This window comes from Tamandua tetradactyla, chromosome 3 (assembly GCF_023851605.1).
Source record: "Tamandua tetradactyla isolate mTamTet1 chromosome 3, mTamTet1.pri, whole genome shotgun sequence".
NCBI classification, from domain to species: domain Eukaryota; kingdom Metazoa; phylum Chordata; class Mammalia; order Pilosa; family Myrmecophagidae; genus Tamandua; species Tamandua tetradactyla.
The window spans coordinates 180,475,106-180,489,465 of record NC_135329.1 but is presented as its reverse complement, the minus strand read 5'-3'; the positions used below and the strand labels follow the sequence as shown (position 1 = coordinate 180,489,465).

Below are 14,360 nucleotides of genomic sequence, written 5' to 3'. Positions count from 1 at the left end.
TTGTTAAGGCAGAGTCATGTAATTTAAACCATCCCATAAGCACCTAAAGATTCAGTAGAGTTATCTCAATAATTTAAAAGGCAGGATGGACATCAGATTTAAGGAATCTTAGGTACCAGAAAAGACCTTAGATAATATAGTTTTAACACATTCATTTTATAGCTGAAGAAACAGAGTTTAATGCAGAAATATGTTAAAATTTCAGAGAAATATAGATCCTACAGTATTTTAAACATATAATTTACAACGTAGGCAATATTATTGGCAAAGACTTTCAATAGAAGAGAGGATACTGAAAAAAAATAAAATATCCTTTTAAAGTTAGAGAAATATGATTTATAATGGATATCAGCGAATTAAATTTCAGTTTGTCAAAGTTCATATTTAAGCCAGCATATTTGGGTGGTAGAACTCATTTTCAGTTTTTGAGCCTAAACAAATCATGCACAGTAAATATTCAAGTACTCTTTGAAAATGATGCCTAGCCACAAGCACAGTTGTTCTAAAAAATTATATATAGAGAGAGTATGGTGGCAAACGGCACATTTACGCTTACGGGGTCTGGGGAGAAGCATGTGGTTAATCATATTTGATCCCTAATGTTTTCAAATACGTAGCAGTAAGAATAGAAAAGTATTGCCCACATAGTAATCTCTATAGGTGCTCCCTCTGCATCCCTCTTAAGCTTGTAGAAATGTGAAACTCTATCATGGTACTTAATTGAAAAATTTGTAAGTGAGTTATCCCTGGAAACCATCAACTCATTCTAGGCCAGTAGTTCTTTCCTCTCTATAATTATGTCAAGGGATTCTCATCCTAAGGTCACTTCAGGGGATTCTTATATAAAATTACATATTTAAAAATTACTGTGAATATCTGAATGTCAGTTACAAAATAACAACTATAAAGTCAGAAGTAGCAAAGGGCCCATAATTAGAAAAGGATTAAGAAGTCTGATCATAACCAGTCCACTGACATGGCATTCTCAATGCTGCCAAAATAAACAAAACAGACATCTAATTTTTAAAGGAATAGTTCCTTCATTTAATTTTATTGTAGATGAAGGTAGCTGCAAAGATTTTGATAATAGGCTATTTCAAAGAAATGAAACTTTATTACTTAATTTAATAAACCTCCTACAGGTTAGCTCTTTTTACCAAATTATTATATTATCATCTAAGAAACAAATTCCATTGATTCAAATTGATTCACACTTTTTTTCCAGTGGCATGTCAAAGTTAAACACTAAATATAAACTATTAGCCTTTCTATTACTCCTTCAAAATGCCCAATTTAGAATCTTAGCATTTCATAATCATTTGTTTCTAGCCCTCTCTGGGATTTGGTTAATTTCAGTTTAATAAAGTTCCATTGAATTAAAGTATAAATTAAAGAGCAGCTGTTCTTATTTTAAGATTGTGAATACCATTTCAAGAGAAAAACTAGAATGTTTCCCTGGCTTTTTTATCTACCTGACAATGTATACAGGGACCAGTTTTGTTTGAGTAGTATTCTCAAACTACCTTATTCTATAATTAAACTTTCTTTTTTCAGCAATTGGGTTTAATTCTTAATAAGATCAATAACCACTACTTGCACCAACACCTTTCACTTACTACATAGGTGGCAGAAACAAGACAGAGATGAGGTGGCATGGAGGTTATCTTTGGATTTGACACAATATATATTTTTTAAATCCTTGACACCTGAGAGCTAAAAATATGACAATAAAAAACTAACAAACAATAAACCAGTGGCCCTGTTCTAAGCACCTGACATGTATTATGCTAACTCCTCACAACAATCCTATGAGGTTTATTATCATGCCCATCTCACAAATGAGGAAGCTGAAGTACACAGCAGATAAGTAGCATGCTTAGAGTCCACAAGACCTGTCAACAGTGGAGCTCTGTGGAACCCAAGCAATGTGGCTTCCTTGTCAGGCTCATAACTGCCAAACTATAGTGTGTGTCCCTGTGTCCCAACTCCTGCGAACGACCATAACTTGACCTGGTCAGAAGAAATTCCAAGGAAGCTTTCTACAGTCCCAGTGAGACGTCATTCAATTTACATTCTCCACCCAACTCAAGGAATGTCTTAGACATTTTTATGCTGTACCAGTCTCAAGTGGTAATTTGTGGTCTCTAATAATAGTAAACTTCCCAATGGTGAAGGAAGCTATTACAGTAGTTAACATAGTTATTTCCTCTCTTAGAAATAAATGTCCCCTTATCTAATGTATTAAAAAAATCAATATGCTGAATGCTTCCCTCCAATAATCTTGGTTCAACCAGCAACTTTGAAAATTAAACTCAAATCTTGTAGTCATTTTCTGGCAGGATGGAAAGCGGTATAAAGTACTCTCACTGCCCCAACTGCAGGGCTTTAGTGATATGATGAGCCCAAAGGTAGAGGCACCTCCAGACCTCAGACCTTCCTGGTTTTGTTGCCTTTCAGACAACAGCTCCTCTCATCCTCTTTTGGCAGTCTCCCTCCATTTTTTTCCACCCACAGATACTCAGAGGAACACACAATCCAGAGGTGAGGCTTGAATAGTAAGAGAAATCTTATGAATTTTAAATTGGATCACAAATCACTAAATTCACATCGTGAAGAATGGATCACTATTTGCAGCTTGGAAAATACTGCTGTGATGTACATATATGTACACTACATCCAAAAAAAGAAGAAATCAAATGCAAAAGCAAATTTTGTATGTTAAAACTGCATTTTTAAAATTTATTTTTTATTAGGGAAGTTACAGGTTTATAGAACAACCATGCAGAAAATAAAGAGTTTCCATACATCCCCCTCACGATGTTTTCTCTGTTATTAACGTTTGCATTAGTGTGATTCCTCTGTGACAACTTATGACACAGTATCATTAGTAGTATACTATTAGCCATAGTCCATAGTATGCTTTTGGGTTCACTGTTTATGTTGTACAGTACTATGTTTTGTTTTGTTTTTTAAATTATTCTAGTAACATATATGCAAACTAAAATTTCCCCCTTTAACTGCATTCATATATAATTCAGTGGTATTAATTATATTCACAATATGGTACTACGATCACAACTATCCATTACCAAAACTTTTCCAACACCCCAAACAGAAACTCTGCAAAGATTCAGCCTTAGCTCCCCACTTCTTACTCACTCCCTGGCTTCTGATAACCTGTATCAGAAGTCTAGTTTATGTCTCTCTGAATTTGCTTATTTTAATTATTTCATATCAGTGAGATAATATAATTGCCCATTTGTGTCTGGCTTATTTCACTCAACTTGATGTCTTCAATGTTCACCTATGCTGTAGCATGTATCAGAACTTCATTCTGAATAATATCCTATTGTAGGTATATACACATTTTGTTCATACATTCATGAACCGATGGATATTTGGGTTGCTTCCATCTTTTTGGCAATAGTGAATAATGCAGCTATGAACATCTGTGTGCAAATATCTGTTCAAGTCCCTATTTTCAATTTTGTTGGATATATATCTAGACGTAGGATTGCTGTAACATATGGCAATTCTATACTTAACTTTTTGAGGAACCACCAAACTGTTTCCTCACAGCAGCTGCATCATTTTATAATCTCACCAACAATGAATAAATGTCCTATTTACCTACATCCAACATGTGTTATTTTCCAGTTCTTAATAGTAGCCATTCTACTGGGTGTGAAATGCTTTTTATTTCCTAATTTTTATAAGCCACTTTTAACACCTTGTTCTGTCTAGCCATAGTCTTAACCCTTTCTTGTCTTTTATACAAACTTTCTTCAAGTTGTAATAGCACTTGTTGTGTTATCATACTAACCATATATATATATATATATATATATATATATTTCCATCTCCCTCCCATTCATTATTTCTCTTCCTATTTCCCCATTCTCTCATTGTCAACTTCTCTCCCCAACCATAATGTTTTAATTGGAAATCAAGATAGAGACTAGTCTATTCTGGTCTAAGTGATAAGATTTGCTTTTTGCAAACCATTCTCATTCAACACATCTTTATCAAGCACCTACAATGTGCTAAACACAGCTATGTGAAATGGTCAGTTCACATAGAATAGGCAAAAAGAGTTTACTGACTAATCTGGGAAGGCCATTTTCTTTCTTTCTTTCACAGTATTATCTAGAGAGGAAGGAATAAGGTTCAAGAATAGGAAAGTAGAAACATGCCCTACATAGCAGGGTACTGCCAGATACTCTAACCATTTTTATAAAATAAAAATATCAAACGTAATTACTTGGGGAGAGAGGAGAGAAGAGAGGCAGGAAGATGGATAACTAGGGAGGCATCCACATTATTAGCTTAAGAGTGTTCCACATGGGGCCTTCTCTGGAATCACAAATGTTCTTGTATTGCAAAGCAGCACTTGATTCATGCATGCAAGTGGTAATAACACAGCCTTTTAAAGCCCAGGGGAATCCACCAGTCCGCAGGGCCAATGCTCAATTTCCCAGAAGCCCAGGTCAGACCTGAAAGCATCCATGCTGAACCTTTTATGGTCCTCATTTCATTAAATGCTGTGCTCTTGGCTCAGCGCAAGCATGAGCTGGATGTCTTTGCCTTGCCTCCCAAATGTGTAATTAGTCTGTGTTGTGAGTAGCTTACTTTATGCAAGAGTTATGTTTCACATGCAATCATTTTGTCAATTACCAAAACTCAAACAAAAGGGCTTTAAGGTGAAAAAAAAAAACCACACAAGATTTCTAAAATATAAAGCAAAATCCTCACCTGGCAATCCTGCCAGGATTATTTTAGAAAAACTTAACCAGTGTTAACTGTTGCCTAAGTAAATTCTAAGGAATTTAAAGTGATGAAACTTTTGTTACAGCTAAATAAATTTTCACAACAATGAAAGGATAAAACACCTGGAAGACACTTAATTTTCTAAAATATTTTAATCTTCTAAAAAAGCATTAGATTGCTATTATAAGCATGAAGGGTTTTTGGCCAATGGGATTACATAAAATTCAGAATGTGAATTCTTAGAGTAGGAATCAGAGGCCTATTCCAACAGAAAGGCATTTTATTTCATTTCAGATGGTACTTTTCAAAGAATAAAGAAAAGAAAGAAATGAGGCCTGTACCAAAGTAAATGGTGATATAAGGATGATTATTTTAATAAATGGTAAAGGAGCTTTCCCCCTTCTGCTAATGTATAAATGTAATTAGAAGCACGCTTGATTTGCAAGTAGGCAGATTATCTTTTAAAGTATTTTGCCCTCCTGGCAATATATGCAAATCTCAAAAAAGAATAAAAAACCAAGATATTTATTTTTCTTAAAATTTTTGAATTATGTACTAGATTGTTGACATTTTAACCCATAGCCCAGTATTATCTATCCATCATTCAGAAAGGAAAATGTCGCAATAAGTAGGAGAAAAGTTTCAGAGACCCAAATGTAAACAACACTATGTTTACTTGTAATAGAAGAAAATTTTTAAAATGTTTGTTCTAGTTAGCACACTGATGTTAATATTTTTAGTATTAAATAAAATATTTTTAAAATACATGTCATTATGTGGTCTCCCTAAGCACATATTCATTCATCTTAAAGTAATTTTTAACCAAATATCTAAAAGAAGAAAATTCTAAAAAATACTTGCAATGGACACTTTTACTTTTCTATCCATCCCCCACAAAAGGGGGTAGAGGGAGCGGACTTCTGAAGCAAGATCTGATCTCTTACTGAACCTATCAAAAAACTATTTTTTTAAAGGATTAATCTAATATCAAAAAACAAATGTCAGAAGTGGTCATTTTTTATTGCCTTTTCAGTGTAAAAGTTAGAGTAATTCTAGGTCAGAGACTAAAACTACAAAAGTAAGAAAATTCAGAGCCAAGATTTTTATAAGAAAAGTTTCTATCCCCCACTTTTAGTAGACATACATGAAAGACTAGAAAATTTAACAGTTTAGAGGAACTGGAAAATCTTTTTCCTTCTCAAAGATCAAAGAAAAGAATGTAATATTTTGCATCATGAAAAGTAAAACAAACTGAAATTTTATAATTCAGATAGCATGGATTTTTAGAAAACTCATATTTATTTTTTACACAATAGGTCTTCTGTTTTGTTTTATATCCACCTATTAAAAGCAGATTAGAGAAAACTGATTTAAAGAGTCTTAAGCATTTTACATGAGGTAATTTTGTGATTAAAATACATGGATACACACTTTTATATGAATATAAGATTCAAGAGCAAACAATATGATTATAATAATTTAATGATCTAAAAAGGAAACATAATGGACCCGACATCAAGAGAAGTAAGCCCATATGGGAAGGTGAGTTCTTGCGTGAAATATTTCCAGTGTCTTTGCCATAACAAATATTGGTATGCTAGGCCATCTGGACTTAAAGGCTTTAAAAAACAACACAAGCATCAAGGACAAAAACGAAACATAAATTTTAAAGTATTCAGCACCTTAGTGATCGAGCATGCCAGTTTTTGGGATCTTCCTTGCCCACAGTGAAGCAGAGGTAGCTCTGCGTGAATTGGACCTGTGTGCTGATCCCTTGATGGCCAGTCTCCAGCTACTAGTGCTTTCTGAGGAAGTCTGGCCCAAGGCTGTGACCAGTTAGGGCTTCAGAAACTAACTAAGCCAATCAAACAGGCTCCTTTAAGACTTGCATCAATCTAAGGTCTAATACCAGGTTCACAGTCATGGCATGTGGGAGTAAAACGAGGGTTTCTATAATGAAGAATTCTGGGTCAAAGGTTTCTTTATTTTAGGACAACTTAGAGATTTTAAAAGGTGAACCCATATTTAGAATTTCCAAGAGGGAGAAAAAATGTATGTAGTTTCATAGACATACTTAAACATGGAATATAATTTTTGCATGGGACATGTTCTAGGGAAAAGCGATCCCTAGAATACAATTAAAGAAATGCTGTATTAGAGGACATAGGGAAAGACTGCTTAGAAAAGAGAAGAGTAGAGAACAGACAACACTTCATAGAGAAATACGTAGATCATGAACAAGGCCCTAGAAGTGCCACAGAATCTCAGGTTAAACTTCCATTTCCATTATTTTGACACCACATTTTTGCATACATATTTCACAATTAGCATCAATAATAAAAGAGAATCACAGAAGGGAAGTATAGTCTTATCTAGGTTTCAAAAGATACAGGATAGTTAAGTTCATTCTGAAACTTTCAGAATGAAGGAGTCCTTATTTCATAAAAGGGATTAAATGACATTTAGTTTCCTTATGGGAAGGTACTTTTTTTTGAGTTTTGAATTGGGAAGTTTCTGTAGCTAAAGACTTATGGTAGTTTTCTTGAAATTTAAGGAAGTACTACAGTTACAGAATGAAATCTTAAATCAGCAGAGTAGAAAGTATAAGAATGTTCCACATAATACTCTCCCCATCCTAGGTATATTTACCATTATTTAGGGTACACTGACTCTCTCAGCAAAGATAATACAGCTTTCTTCAAAGACTAAGTCTCAGTCACTTTCGTTTTCACTCGAGGGCCCAGTAAATGTTATTTCACTTTAAGGCCAAGAGAGAAACATTTATTAACTTATGCTACAATGTACTAACAGTGCTACCACAGCCCTGAGGAAATATTTTCATCTTTGGAGGAAAGGGTAGCTTGGTTACTGGTTAAGGTGTATAAGAAAATCAAATGATTGAAAAACACCAAAACATTTCAGTCCAATTCCTTTCTCTGATTTGAGGTGCATCTTTTTGCTTCCAGCTGGAAAGCAGGCCCTTTCACACGATATTAATGACAAGTAATTCTGAATTCCAAACAGAGATTGAGAAATGTCAATAAGTAATGTTTCACGTTTCCTGGCAGCTAAAACAAGTAACATGCACTGGGTTGGCTTAAACAAAAAAAACGTATTGACTAGTTTTTGAGGCTAGAAGTCCAAAACCAAGCATCATCAAGGCAATGCTTTCTTTTAGAAGACTGTGGCATTCTGTGGCTGGCTGTTGGGTTCCTTTGTCCTTGCTTTCTGTCACATGGCAGCCTCTCCAGGCTTCTCTGAGTTCAGTTGACTTCCAACTCCTTTCATGGCTTTCTCTCCTCCTGTGGTCTCTCCTTAGAGGCTTTCAGTAACAGGATTAAGACCCATACTAGTTATTTGGGCAACGTCCTAACTGAAATAACTCCATCCAAAGGTCCTATTTACAACTGGTTCACACCCATAGGAATGGATTAAGTTTAAAAACCTGTATTTTTCTGGGATAAAGAGCTCCAAGCCATGGTCTGCTCTTTGGACTCCCAAAGACATGCTCTTCCTACAGGCAAAATACATTCATTCCATCACAACATCCCAGAAGTCTTAAGTCATTTCAGACACAATGCTAAGTACAAAGTCTCATCAAGACTGGTTATGAGTATTGTCTGTCCTATGGCAGAATTTCCCTCAGTCTGTGAACCTGTGAAATCTAGAGAACAAGTTATTTACTAATATATAATAGAAGGACAGACACAGGATAAACATTTCCATTATAGGATGGAGAACTTGGGAGGAAAATGGGATACAGGTCCCAAACAATTCTCAAACCCAGGAAGTCAACCGCCATTAGATTTCAGGATCAGAGAGTCATCTATGGCTTGTTTTGTCCTCTGAGCCTGATGGAGAGGAAGTTCCACCTCTTCCAAGCACATATGCAGTGGCCATGTTCTTCCTGAATGCAGGGGTTAAGGCCCTGCCCTCTCTAAGCAGCAGAGTGGCAACGAGGCTCTTCACAAATGCTGGGGCATAAGCCCCACTGTTTTGGAGCACTGGAATGGCATCCAGCCTCTACATAAATGCCAGGACAGAGGCCCCACTGTCTTTGAGCATTGGGGTGGCAGCACTCTCTGTGAACTACGGGGCACAAGCCCACCCCCTCCAAGATGACCTGCCCCTCCAAACTCAGGGGTGGATCTGCCCTTTCCACACATCGGTGGGCCTGCTTTCTTGGCCCAAAGAAAGCTCTTCATTATAGACCTCAGCTTCCATGATTCTGCCTTTGAAGTCATTCTTTCTTTAATTCCTCCCTTTCCGTCCCTTTCAATGCAAGCTGGCACAAATTTGAGGGGGAAAAAATCTTGTCAGCTTTATATGCAGTTTCTATGGGTCTAAACCATCAGACAAAAGAATTTCCCACAGACTCTTCACACGTAATTGCATTCCCAATCCTGACTACCACTGAAGTGGGTGACTGGATCCATGTTAGGTTAAACCCTCACTTGGAGCCCTATACTCCAGGGGCTTATATTCTGAAAGTTCGGGAAGGTCCCTGATAGAGCCACTTCTGGCTGTAGTCTCAGAGCATACAATCTGGATAATTTCAGAGTTTTCCAAACCATCAGTTTCTAGTTTCTTTGCACTTAAAATTTCAGTTCTGGGCTTATCTTTTTCCTCTAGGGCTTTATTAAAAGCTGCAAAGAGAAGCCAGACTGCACCTTCTGTGCTTAGCTTGCAAATATCCTCAGCTAAATATCTACGTTCATAGCTTTCAAGTTCTACCTTCCATCCAACATCATAACTTGATTTCACCAAATTCTCTGCAAGGATTGCCTTTCTTCCAGTTTCTAATAGCACATTGATCATTTCCTTCTAAAGCCTCATTAGAAGTATCTTTAGCATCCACACTTCTACCAACAGCCTCTTCAAAGAAATACAGGCTTTTTCTATCAAGCATTTAACAATTCTTTTAGCCTCTACCCATTACTCAATTTTAAAACCATTGTCATGTTTTAGGCATTTGTAATAGCAGTACCCAACACTTGTCACTAAAAACTTTTACTTTCCTGGCTGCTAAAACAAACACCGTGCAATGAGTAGGCTTAAATAACAGGAATGCTATTGGTTCACAGTTTTGAGGCTAGGAAAAGTGCAAAATCCAGGCATCGTCTAGGTGTGGTTTTTCCCAGGAGACTGTGGTGTTCTGGGGCTGGCTGCTGGTGATCCTTGGTCCTGGGCTTTCAGTCGTATGGCCGTGTACATGGCAGCCTCTTCTGGCTTCTCTGGATTCCACTGACTTTCAGCTCCTTCCTGTGGCTTTCTATTCCTCTATGGCCATCCCTATAAAGCTTTCAGTAGTGGATTAAGACCCACCTCAATACATTTCAGCCATACTTTAACTGAAGTAACTTCATCAAAAGTTCCTATTTACAATGGCTTGACACTCACAGGAATGGATTAAGTTTAAGAGCATGTTTTTCTGGGGTACGTAGTTTCAAGCTACCATAGTAACAATCATTTAAATTTCACAGCATGTTTACATTATAGTAATGAAAGTGTTATCATATATTATCATACGATTTGTAAATAATGACATATAAGTCATTTATAATAATTTTTTATATTAATAATTAAATCAATTACTCTTAAAATTAATTGTCAGATAGGACTGGCTATAAAAGAAGTCATTTTGAATTCTACCGAGTATGAAACTCATCAAAATTCAAATGCGGATTTATCTTCCCATCCTCATACAATAAATAAATTAAAAGGGAAGGAGAAACCTCCTAAAGTCATGGAAAAAAATATCTGAATATGCTAGCTGACTATTGTCAAAAAAATGCTCCATAACAAACTATCCTTAAACTGGTGATGCAAAATAAAGGATTTATTTCTTGCCCAAATATATGCAGCTAGGTTGGGATTTGGCTGATCTTGCCTTGAAGCTGTGGGTTGGTACATGTCTCTTCCATATTATCTTTCATCTTCCTTAGATCACTGGATTCCTGAAACAGGTTTCTTCCATGGTGGAGAAATAGGAACACAAAACTGAAAATTACTTTCAAGCCTGTGCTTAACATTTCATTGGCAAAATAAAATCATATGGCCAAGTCTACATGCAAGGTGTGGAGTTCATGACAAGAGTATGGATAGATAATGCTGCTATTTGGGAGTGAAGAATTCAGACCCATTATTTATTCCATCCATCAACCAGATGACATTTTTATATTGGACACATGAAATACACCAAGGGTTAATGATATGTCATAGGGTTTACAATTCTTTCATAAAGAAATAGGGTTTATATATTTTTAAATTATGTTTTCCCTTTCCTTTCCTGTTATGTTTGCTGCTTGACATTTATATACATCCTAGAGTGTGAACTTCAGAATGGCTTTCAGTTCTATGGGTTGCCCAAGGTAGTGGAAATATGTAGTCTAAATCTGGGAATATTGTTTCTCCTACATCCCTGCACCATTCATGCCATGTTCTTAAGGGGACCACACAGATGGCTTCAGAGCCTTAAACAACTGGCTTGAACTATTGAACATTGCCATTCACTTCACATTATTATTTCCTAGTATTCATCTTCCAATGCTTATCTCCTATACTGTTATATGTTCAGGAAAGTGGGAGAAGGGTAAGGGAGCAATTTCTATGGGCTTAATTCCTGTAAAATCAGCATGTAATTACAAGAAGTTTAAAAGTTCAGCAGACTTCCAATCAATATTTTGTAAATGTAGGTTGTGCAGGATTTCTCCTTCCCTGAACTAATGGATCTTCATTTTCCAACAAAATCAAGTATGCTCAAAAGACTAAACAAGAACAATCTCACCTCAGTTCATACCTAAGGAATTACTATTTTAAAAATTAATCCGACTTCCGGAGATGATGGCGGCTTAGTAAAATGCGTGGGTCTTAGTTCCTCCTCCAGAACAGCTACTAGGGAAGTAGAAATGATACAGAACAGCTCCCGGAGCCACAACAGAGACCAATAAGACAGTGTACCCCATTCTGGAACGGCTGACTGGCTGGGAGAACCCGCTGTGGTGAGATCGCCGAGGGGCGCGCGCTTCCCCGGGCCGGGGCAGTAGGCGGCCGGAGTCCCTCCCTCCCTCCTTTCTGGGGGAAAATTGGACAGGCGATCCCCTCAAGCCACGGCGGCTGGCACCCCCCCCCCCCACGCGCGGCCCCCTGGACCAGCTGGGAGAATTGGATCGGAGATCCCCGAAACCGCGGAGACCGGCGACCGGGGTCCCTTCCAAACAAATGGCTTTCTGGTCCGGCTGGAATGGTGGATAGGCACTCCCCCAAGCAGCGGCGGCCGGCGGCCCCCACCATGCTTGGCACCCCAGGCCGGCTGGGAAATTTGGACAGGCGCTCTCCCAAGCCGTGGAGGCCGATGACCCTCCCCATGCGTGGATTTCCAGGCCGGCTGGGAGATTCGGATTGGCACTCCCCCAAGCCGCTTTGGCCGGCGACCCTCCCCTACAGCGAGGTTTTCCAAAGTTAAAGGAGCCACAGCATCTTTTACTGGTGGGACCCACAGACAGACGAGCGCCATGAGCACCACCTACTGGGCAGGATAAGAAAAACAGAACCCAGAGATTTCACAGAAAAATCTTTCAACCTGCTGGGTCCCACACCCAGGGAAATCTGACTAAATGCCCAGACACCAGCAGAAGATAACGGATCACGCTCAGAAATTGTAGATATGGCGCAGTCAAAGGAACAAACCAATAGTTCAAATGAGATACAGGAGCTGAGACAGCTAATGCTGAATATACGAACAGAAATGGAAAACCACTTCAAAAACCAAATCAATAAATTGAGGGAGGACATGAAGAAGACATGGGCTGAACATAAAGAAGAAACAGAAAAACTGAAAAAACAAATCACAGAACTTATGGAAGTGAAGGACAAAGTAGAAAAGATGGAAAAACAATGGATACCTACAATGGTAGATTTAAAGAGACAGAAGATAGAATTAGTGAATTGGAGGATGGAACATCTGAATTTCAAAAAGAAACAGAAACTATAGGGAAAAGAATGGAAAAATTTGAACAGGGTATCAGGGAACTCAAGGACAATATGAACCGCACAAATATATGTGTTGTGGGTGTTCCAGAAGGAGAAGAGAAGGGAAAAGGAGGAGAAAAACTAATGGAAGAAATTATCACTGAAAATTTCCCAACTCTTATGAAAGACCTAAAATTACAGATCCAAGAAGTGCAGTGCACCCCAAAGAGATTAGAACCAAATAGGCGTTCTCCAAGATACTTACTAGTTAGAATGTCAGAGGTCAAAGAGAAAGAGAGGATCTTGAAAGCAGCAAGAGAAAAACAATCCATCACATACAAGGGAAACCCAATAAGACTATGTGTAGATTTTTCAGTAGAAACCATGGAAGCTAGAAGACAGTGGGATGATATATTTAAATTACTTAAAGAGAAAAACTGCCAACCAAGACTTCTATATCCAGCAAAATTGTCCTTCAAAAATGAGGGAGAAATTAAAACATTCTCAGACAAAAAGTCACTGAGAGAATTTGTGACCAAGAGACCAGCTCTGCAAGAAATACTAAAGAGAGCACTAGAGTCAGAAATGAAAAGACAGAAGAGAGAGGTATGGAGAAGAGTGTAGAAAGAAGGAAAATCAGATATGATATATATAATACAAAAGGCAAAATGGTAGAGGAAAATATTATCCAAACAGTAATAACACTAAATGTTAATGGACTGAATTCCCCAATCAAAAGGCACAGACTGGCAGAATGGATTAAAAAACAGGATCCTTCTATATGCTGTCTACAGGAAACACATCTTAGACACAAAGATAAACATAGGTTGAAACTGAAAGGTTGGGAAAAGATATTTCATGCAAATAACAACCAGAAAAGAGCAGGAGTAGCTATACTAATATCCAACAAATTAGACTTCAAATGTAAAACAGTTAAAAGAGACAAAGAAGTACTCTATCTACTAATAAAAAGAACAATTAAACAAGAAGACATAACAATCATAAATATTTATGCACCAAACCAGAATGCCACAAAATACGTGAGGAATACACTGCAAACACTGAAAAGGAAAATAGACACATATACCATAATAGGTGGAGACTTCAATTCACCACTCTCATCAATGGACAGAACATCTAGACAGAGGATCAATAAAGAAATAGAGAATTTGAATATTATTATAAATGAGCTAGACTTAACAGACATTTATAGGACATTACATCCCACAACAGCAGGATACACCTTTTTCTCAAGTGCTCATGGATCATTCTCAAAGATAGACCATATGCTGGGTCACAAAGCAAGTCTTAACAAATTTAAAAAGATTGAAATCATACACAACACTTTCTCGGATCATAAAGGAATGAAGTTGGAAATCAATAATAGGTGGAGTGCCAGAAAATTCACAAATACGTGGAGGCTCAACAACACACTCTTAAACAATGAGTGGGTCAAGGGAGAAATTAGTAAATATCTCGAGGTGAATGAAAACGAAAACACAACATATCAAAACTTATGGGATACAGCAAAGGCAGTGCAAAGAGGGAAATTTATTGCCCTAAATGCCTATATCAGAAAAGAAGAAAAGGCAAAAATTCAGGAATTAACTGTCCACTTGGAA

The 14,360-nt window shown here is 37.3% G+C and overlaps 1 protein-coding gene across 19 annotated transcripts in view; it reads right to left on the bottom strand.

Annotated features, from left to right (window-relative positions):
* PARD3B (par-3 family cell polarity regulator beta) overlaps positions 1-14,360 on the bottom strand; it is a 1,143,268-nt gene that overhangs the window by 449,410 nt on the left and 679,498 nt on the right. The window lies entirely within an intron of this gene.